The 8,124-nt window shown below is 48.6% G+C and overlaps 1 protein-coding gene across 1 annotated transcript in view; it reads right to left on the bottom strand.

The window, feature by feature from the left end:
• RALGAPA2 (Ral GTPase activating protein, alpha subunit 2 (catalytic)) overlaps positions 1–8,124 on the bottom strand; it is a 235,075-nt gene that overhangs the window by 13,628 nt on the left and 213,323 nt on the right. The window lies entirely within an intron of this gene.

The following is an 8,124-nucleotide window of genomic DNA, read 5'->3' as shown; positions in this document are numbered from 1 at the left end:
TGCTCTTTCAGGAACAGCTGTGCCAGAGCTTGCGACTGACCCAAGGTCACATCAGCAGGTGCAAGTGGAGGAGTGGGGAATCAAACCCGGTTCTCCCAGATTAGAGTCCGTGCACTTAACCACTACACCAAACTGGCTCTCATAGTCCATAGTAGAAGCACGATCGCAATGCTGTATGGACAGAAAGGAGGGCACACACCGGTGCCATTTCCCCTTGCGTCGGCCCTCCACGGCTGTCATTTCATCGTAGCTTTTTTAGCGGTGAAAACCCCCCAGCTGTTGCTCTGGTATTGCAAAAAGAATCATTTTAAAAGAATTGGTAATTCTGCAATCAGTAATTTAAAAAGAATCAGGACCAATGACTGATTCTTTGTAAAAAAAATAAAATAATCCCCCCCCCCCCGTGGGGGTGGGGGGGAAGGGCATCCCCGGGGGGGGGGGGGGGGGGGGGGCTGGACCAGAAAACTGTTGTGTGGATGCTCCATTGTTACTACAGGGAAAACAGTTTCCGTGTGGAGGCAACCAAAGGTAATTAGCCAAAAGTGAAAGAGAGACTTCTGTAAGACATAAATGTGAACGACAATGATGTAACTAAACAAGGAACAATTGTTACAGCTAATGAACTCCATAGAAGTGTCACAGAATGTCACTGAATGCATATTGCAAAGACTTTTACAAAATGTTGATATAATTAAATTAAAGTTACAGGCTGTGTGTGTGGGGGGGGGGGAAGGAAATGCAAGTAATTATTCAAAATAAAAACGTCGACCCTTATTGTTCAGATGTCGTTAAGTACGCTGAACTTACATGTAACATTTGTTTTAGAAGATGTCTCTCATTTCTTGACGCTTCCCGATTTTTTAAAAAAAAAATTTGAACCTGTGCATGTTCCAGTCTTAATTATGCAGACAACAAAGCTCTGAAAACCAACAGTATCGCCTTTTAATTAAAACCCGGCAACCTGGAACACACACGCCATTCAAAATGCATAATCAAAAACCAGTCACCAATAAAACTTACAAGCGGAACAAGCTGAAGCAACTTCCCAGCTGTCTTAATGGGACCCCTGCTTGTGGCCGCTTTTCACAGTGGAGGGAGCAAATCTCTTTCTTTGTGCACCGCTTCTGTTTTCTTTGAAGGTGAATCACTCACTTCAAATAACGGGATAACATTCGGAACAAATATACAATGGATTAGAGTATTTCCCTGTACAACGGGGCGTGAATTAAACACTCAAGCAGTCAGTGCGACGTGTCATTCCCTGTCACGGTTTTGCAGATTTTTCCTTGTGTCTTTTTGAAACGCGGCAAAAGCCGTTTAGCTCTGAGGAACTACGTAAAACCAGAGGAAACACCACATCTTGGCAAGACTATTATTGGATGTTTCACGGAGAAGGCCTGGCAATGTGGCCTTAAATGCCACGGATGCCATATTTGCTGAGGACGTCCATGGGCCGTTTCCACAGGAATGCCCCAAGTTCATCACACTGACAAACTGGACACAAGTGAAAAATCTTTTCACATCAACCTCGTTTTTCATCACAGCCCGGCATTTCACCCAGGGTCCCCTGCTGACGTCTCTGCTTCCTTTTTTGCTTGCAAAATCTGGCCCCCACCGTCCGAGCAGAGCCCGAGTGCATCTGAGGCCACCTTCCCTGCTACAGGCGGAGCTCCTGATGACTCTGGTTTAATGAACAGGCTGCCAAGACCCTTCCAAGAGGAGGCACACGCCCAGACCCTAGTCTAAAGGGACTGACTGATGCCTATTCGGCACAGAGCGCGGCTGTTGCCAGGGATCTCTGCTCCTCGCTGACACAGCAAGCCGCTGGTCCTGAACAGCAGGGTGTTAGGCCTGAGTGGCCGTCTGGTGCACAGACTTTCTGACACTAAGCTGGCACGTGCGGGCGCAGCAGGAGCAGACGAAGGCGTGACAAATTACGGGAAAAGCTTAGCTAAACTTATGGCTGGAAACCACCTGAGCCTGCCTGCGGACCTCTGTGGACCCGCCATCCCTGCTCAATCCCCTCTTCTCGCCTTTGTGGCCCGCAATCTGCTTCTGCAGGCTCCGTGCAAAGGAGGCAGAGACACTGGAAATTCTTGGCATGCTGTGCTTAATAATGTCCTATAGAAAAAAGGGCTCCTTGCATCCGACACAGGCATACAATGTAATGGGCTGAGGGGGCACGCACGGGCTTCGTGTTCTGCGCTGCACGTTAAGTTCCTCAGACTGGCTGGCAAGTTAATTCGGGATATAATGAAATGAGTATTATTCATTCAGATGGAGGCGGCATTCACACAGTATTTATGACGGGGTTCCCAAGGATGTTAAAACAGGAGATACAAATCATCTGAACACCTGGAGAGCGAACACATTTATTAGATTCTTTCAAGAGGGAGATTTTTCCAGTTACAGGAGTCACTTAAAGAGTCCGTGGCTCTCTGCATTTTAAATTTCTGAAGTCATTTTAGAGGCAGTCCGGAAGAGATAAATTATTTTGTAAGGAAGGATCTTAAAATCATCATCATCATCATCATCATCATCATCATCATCATCATCATCATCATCATCATCATCATCATCATCATCATCATCATCATCATCATCATCTCAGGGCTCTTTTTGTAGCAGGAACTCCTTTGCATATTAGGCCACACACCCCTAATGTAGCCAATCCTCCAAGAGCTGACAGTAGCCCCTGTAAGAAGAGCTCTGTAAGCCCTTGGAGGATTGGCTACATTAGGGGTGTGTTGCTTAATATGCAAATGAGTTCCTGCTACAAGAAGAGCCCTGATCGCTCAATCCTGCAGAGCTTGCTGGCTCTGAGCGATTTACAGTTACTCATTTTTCACGAGGGACTAACAATGCTTTGTGGGGTAAGGGAGGACAACATATATACATCTTAAATCGCACACATTCACAGCCGACGAGGGTTTCGTTCAGATGCAGATGAGACGTGATCCGAAAACGTAGGAAATGCAAAGGAAATTAAGAAAATTACTCTGGCTATCCAAAATCAATCTTGAGGCAGACTGTAAGGGAGAAAAAAAAATCCATGCATTCGTTTCTTACACTTTCACTGGCTGAGTCAAAGATTTTCATATTTCACAATGCCAACCTTAGCAGAGTTATGCCTTCCTAAGTCTACTGAAGTCAAAGGGCTTTAGAAGGGTGTAATTTTGCTTAGGATGGCACTGAGAGATTAGCATATAAGGAAAAATGACCCTTGAGGAGCCTCCAGTTTTGAAGGAGAATTCTTGAGAATGGTTAAAGAAGTCAACAGACTAAGTCCCAAGGTAGGGCCGTAGACAGCCAGCTGATTGGGCAACGAGGCAAATGTACAAGATGAGAGTTGGCAGAAAGGAGATATACACAAAGTGGGACAAAGTACTTCAGTGTAAAAGCAAACAGAAGGACTCTTACATGGGTGGTCAGAGAAGCTGGGTGCCGGGCGGTATTGCAACCTGAAGCCTGGGATTTAGAACTGGATTCTCTGAAGGACTCCCCTGAAATTTGTTTCTTTCCGCAAGAAGAGTTGAGTTTCCCAAATGAAAAGACACTGCCACACGAAGTAGTGGTGGCGGCTACAAGCATGGACGGCTTCAAAAGGGAATTAGATAAGCGTATGGAGCAGAGGTCCACCAGTGGCTATTAGCCACAAGGTATAGATAGGGGCTCTGGGGCAAGTGATGCTCTGTCTTCTTGGTGCTTGGGGGGGGGGTCAACAGTGGGAGGGCTTCTAGTCTCCTGGCCCCACTGGTGGACCTCCTGAGGGCACCTGGTATTTCTGGCCACTGTGTGACACAGAGTGTTGGACTGGATGGGCCTTTGGCCTGATCCAACAGTGGCTTCTCTTATGTTCTTAAGGTATAGATAGGAACTCTCGGTCTGGGGCAAGTGATGCTCTGTCTTCTTGGTGCTTGGTGGGGGGTCAACAGTGGGAGGGCTTCTGATGTCCTGGCCCCACTGGTGGACCTCCTGGTATTTCTGGCCACTATGTGACACCGAGTGTTGGACTGGATGGGCCTTTGGCCTGATCCAACATTGGTTTCTCTTATGTTCTTAAGGTATAGATAGGAACTCTCGGTTTGGGGCAAGTGATGCTCTGTCTTCTTGGTGCTTGGGGGGGGCAAGAGTGGGAGGGCTCCTAGTGTCCTGGCCCCACTGGTGGACCTCCTGATGGCACCTGGTATTTCTGGCCACTGTGTGACACAGAGTGTTGGACTGGATGGGCCTTTGGCCTGATCCAACATTGGTTTCTCTTATGTTCTTAAGGTATAGATAGGAACTCTCGGTTTGGGGCAAGTGATGCTCTGTCTTCTTGGTGCTTGGGGGGGGGGCAAGAGTGGGAGGGCTCCTAGTGTCCTGGCCCCACTGGTGGACCTCCTGATGGCACCTGGTATTTCTGGCCACTGTGTGACACAGAGTGTTGGACTGGATGGGCCTTTGGCCTGATCCAACATTGGCGTCTCTGATGTTCTTATGACACTGTTGTCCCAAACAAACAAAGAACAGGATAGAGAAGGGTATCACACTGGCTGTGAACCTGGTCATGAAGAGGCCTCCCCACCTTCTTTTACTACCTGGTGCTATGGGAGGTGCTTGGTGGACACCAGCCCCATAGCCAGGATTTTTTTGGGGGGGGGCTAATCAAATCAAATCAGAATGGATTCAAAGGCAACTGACTCCCAAGTCAGCACGCAGAGGGTTGAGGCTAGGCCGCTTGTTCACGTCCACTCGGCAGTAAGCCGCACTGGGACATAGTGGAGAAAGTGTGCTCAGGTTCTTGTGAGATCCCTTACTCGAGAGTAGACTTACGGAATGCCACCAGGCTTACTCCTGAGCAAAGTCAGGAGGACTGCCCGAATGCTTGAGTTGATCCCTATTGTTTTCAGGACTGGTACGGAAGGGGGGGGAAGGGGATCGCCCTAGGCTAGAAGCCCCCCGGAGCTGGAGTCGACATACAATTTGTGATGGGACTCAGCGCCAGACCTCCTCTCTCCCTTCCTCTCCCCTTCCCCTGGGCTGGGTGACCTCAAAAGGCTGCTGCCACATGACCCATTCATCGCCAGGCTGCCGCCGCCGCCCCACCTACCCCAGGCGAACTGCTTCTCGCTGGCCGAGTGTCCCTTCATGGTGAGCTGGCCGCTGAGCACTGCCGCTGAGCGCTCCCCACCACAGCTCACCAGCAGAGCAACTTCCTCCTTCCGGAATTACAGGCTGCACCGGCTAATCGGAGGAGGAAGGAAAGAATCCAGGAAGGGCTTCTCCTGGATGGCTAGTCGCACGTAAAAAAATTAAATTCCTGGCTACAGGGCTGAATACTGCTCAGCTGAAGTAATACCCGGCCACGAAAACTTGCAATTAAAGGGGGAGATTGAGGTGGGGGTGCTGGAAATTCTATAGGGGGCTCCACACTGTGTGCCCCACCACTGGCTATGGCCCTGGTATACACCAGAGATAAGTCAGCAGTGTATTCTCTGCATGACTAAAGACTAACATGGCTACTCACCTGACACTAGTTTGAAAAGGAATTTCAAGCCGGAATCTCAAACGATGATCTGAAGGTGATGTGTAAACCACAGCTTAACCAAAACGTGGTTTGATATTACGTCGGAATCAGAGATCATTTTGGGGGGGATTGCAGTTCCCCTGGGTGAGGTACGGGGGGGGCACATGACGAAGCCCCGCCCCCTGCTTCCGGCCGCCCCACTTCCGGCCCTCATTCAGCCAGGAGGAGGCAGGAGAAGAGGGAGGGTAAGTTGCTTCCTCCCTGCCTCTCCCCACTCCTGCCTGCCTGGGGCCAGGGAGGGCCTTGGCGGGGCTTCCTTGCACTCCCGCCGGCCTTGCAGGTCCACCACCGGGCTGGCGGCGGCGGCTGGGACCGTTGGGGACGGGGTGTGTGGCCTTATGACACACTTCCGGTGATGTCAGGGTGTGTGGCCTTATGACACACTTCCGGTGACATCAGGGGGTGTGGCATATGCTAATGAGTTCCCCTAGCTCTTTTCCCACGAAACGACCCCTGGTCGGAATCATCAGACCATTGGTTGAGACATCATTCTGCCCTTGGAGACAATCTCCAGTCAGATTGCTGCTAGCTCTAATGTCCTAGCGAGAGGGGTCCATGGGCACAGCAACACGTGAACGCCACATTCAGCCCGTGTGCTGGGGAGCTGAGAAATGTCACGAGGGAGGTGCTGGGAAGAGGCCAGTATTTATGAAAGACACCAAAAGCCGAAGGAAGACTAAATTGTAAAAGGCATCTGGTTTGATCCAAAGATGTGCATTTCAATTACATTTCTCCTTGTGAGGAATGAACTGGTAGGTCTTCATTTTCCGGTCAGTAGAAAAGAGCAAGAGTCCAGTAGCACCTTAAAGAGTCCGGGGCGCTTTTTGTAGAAAAAGCCCAGCAGGAACTCATTAGCATAATAGGCCACACCCAATAGCAGAAACTCATTATTATATTAGGCCACACCCCTGACAGCACAGCTCATTAGCACATTAGGCTGCACCCCCATGTTACCAGAAGTGTGGTCATCCAGCCACACCCACCTTTCGCTTCTTATTCTGTTAACCTTGTTTGTTGTCAAAACCCAGGGCCTTTTTTTGTAGCAGGGACTCCTTTGCATGTTAGGCCACACACCCCTAATGTAGCCAGTCCTAATGAGTTTCTGCTGTTGGGTGTGGCCTATTATGCTAATGAGTTCCTGCTAGGCGTGGCCAACTTGGGAGCCAGCCGGAACTCCGTTCCTGTGCGTTCCTGCCCAAAAATAGCCCTGTTAAAGACTAACAAAATTTGTGGCAGGGTATGAGCTTTCATAGCTGTGGTGGCTCAAGGGGTTAAGACGCTGAACTGCAGGCTGTGGAAGGTCGGTAGTTCAGCAGTTCGAGACCCGAGTGTGCCGCATGACGGAGTGAGCTCCCGTCTCTAGTTCCAGCTCCTGCCAACCTAGCAGTTCGAAAGCAAGAAATTGCAAGTAGATAAATAGGTACCACTTCGGTGGGAAGGTCACAGCGTTCCGTGCGCCTTGGTGTTTAGTGATGCCGGCCACATGACCACGGAAATGTCTTCGGACAGCGCTGGATCTTCAGCTTTGAAACAGAGATGAGCACCGCAACCCTAGGGTCGGATTCCGACTGGCTTTCGAGCAAGGGAACCTTTACCTTTTATGAGCTTTCATGAGCGGTGTATCTCCTGCTACAGGCACAGCATATAAACCGCTCTGTCCATTTCCGGTTTAATCATTCTCTCATCTGACAGCTGTTGTGCTTCAGCTAATTCTTTTACTTTCCGCTGAGTCTTTTCTGCTCTTTCGTCAGTTCTTTTAATAGTCTTAGCTAATTTGGTGGTTTCTTGTTGGTTTTCCTTACGTTGGTTTTTGACAATCTTCCATTTTGTCATTTAGGTCTTTAATCTGGGTTCTGTAAATGGAAACGTCTTCGGACAGTGCTGGCTCTTCGGCTTTGAAACGGAGATGAGCACCGCAACCCTAGAGTCGGATTCGACTGGCTTTCGAGCAAGGGAACCTTTACCTTTACCTATTTGGCTCAACCCAGTTAAAAAAGTTGCTTGGAAACTTGCCTGGAGCTCTTTGAAGGCACCTTGTGAAAGCATTGTTGCCACTGATTTAGTTTGACCTGGAGAAGGTCTATCTGTCTTGCCAGATTTGCTCATTTTAATATATTTACTCTAATATAAATTTATCTTAAACAGATTAATTATTTTACCCTTTCATTTCATTTGTCAGTATTCTTAAAGCTATTCAGAACCAACGCACTCACATTCTTCAATCCCAAAGTACAAGAACCAGTCAATTTTTTACCATATTCTTTCTACAATCATACCTTTTCCCTACCAGTTTCTCTTCCCTCGCAGCAAATTTCCCCCTTTAAAAATTAACGGATTTTTCAACACTGTATTTGTGTCAATTAAAATATCATCAGTGACAGAAATGAAAATGGCTACACCTGCTCTAACAGACACAAACGTGTTCCGGTTGCTGGGGGAATTAAGTCTGACCAATAATAATAATAATAATTCCCCAAACACGAATCTACAAAGTTCCAGCACTGTCACTTCTTTGCTGTTCTCCACAAAGCAGGTAATCCTTCAAGGGACAGTTA

Source organism: Gekko japonicus, unplaced genomic scaffold (genome assembly GCF_001447785.1).
Source record: "Gekko japonicus isolate JY-2015 unplaced genomic scaffold, Gekko_japonicus_V1.1 scaffold388, whole genome shotgun sequence".
Lineage (NCBI taxonomy): Eukaryota > Metazoa > Chordata > Lepidosauria > Squamata > Gekkonidae > Gekko > Gekko japonicus.
The sequence above is the reverse complement of the archived record's forward strand: the minus strand, read 5'-3'. Positions and strand labels throughout refer to the sequence as shown.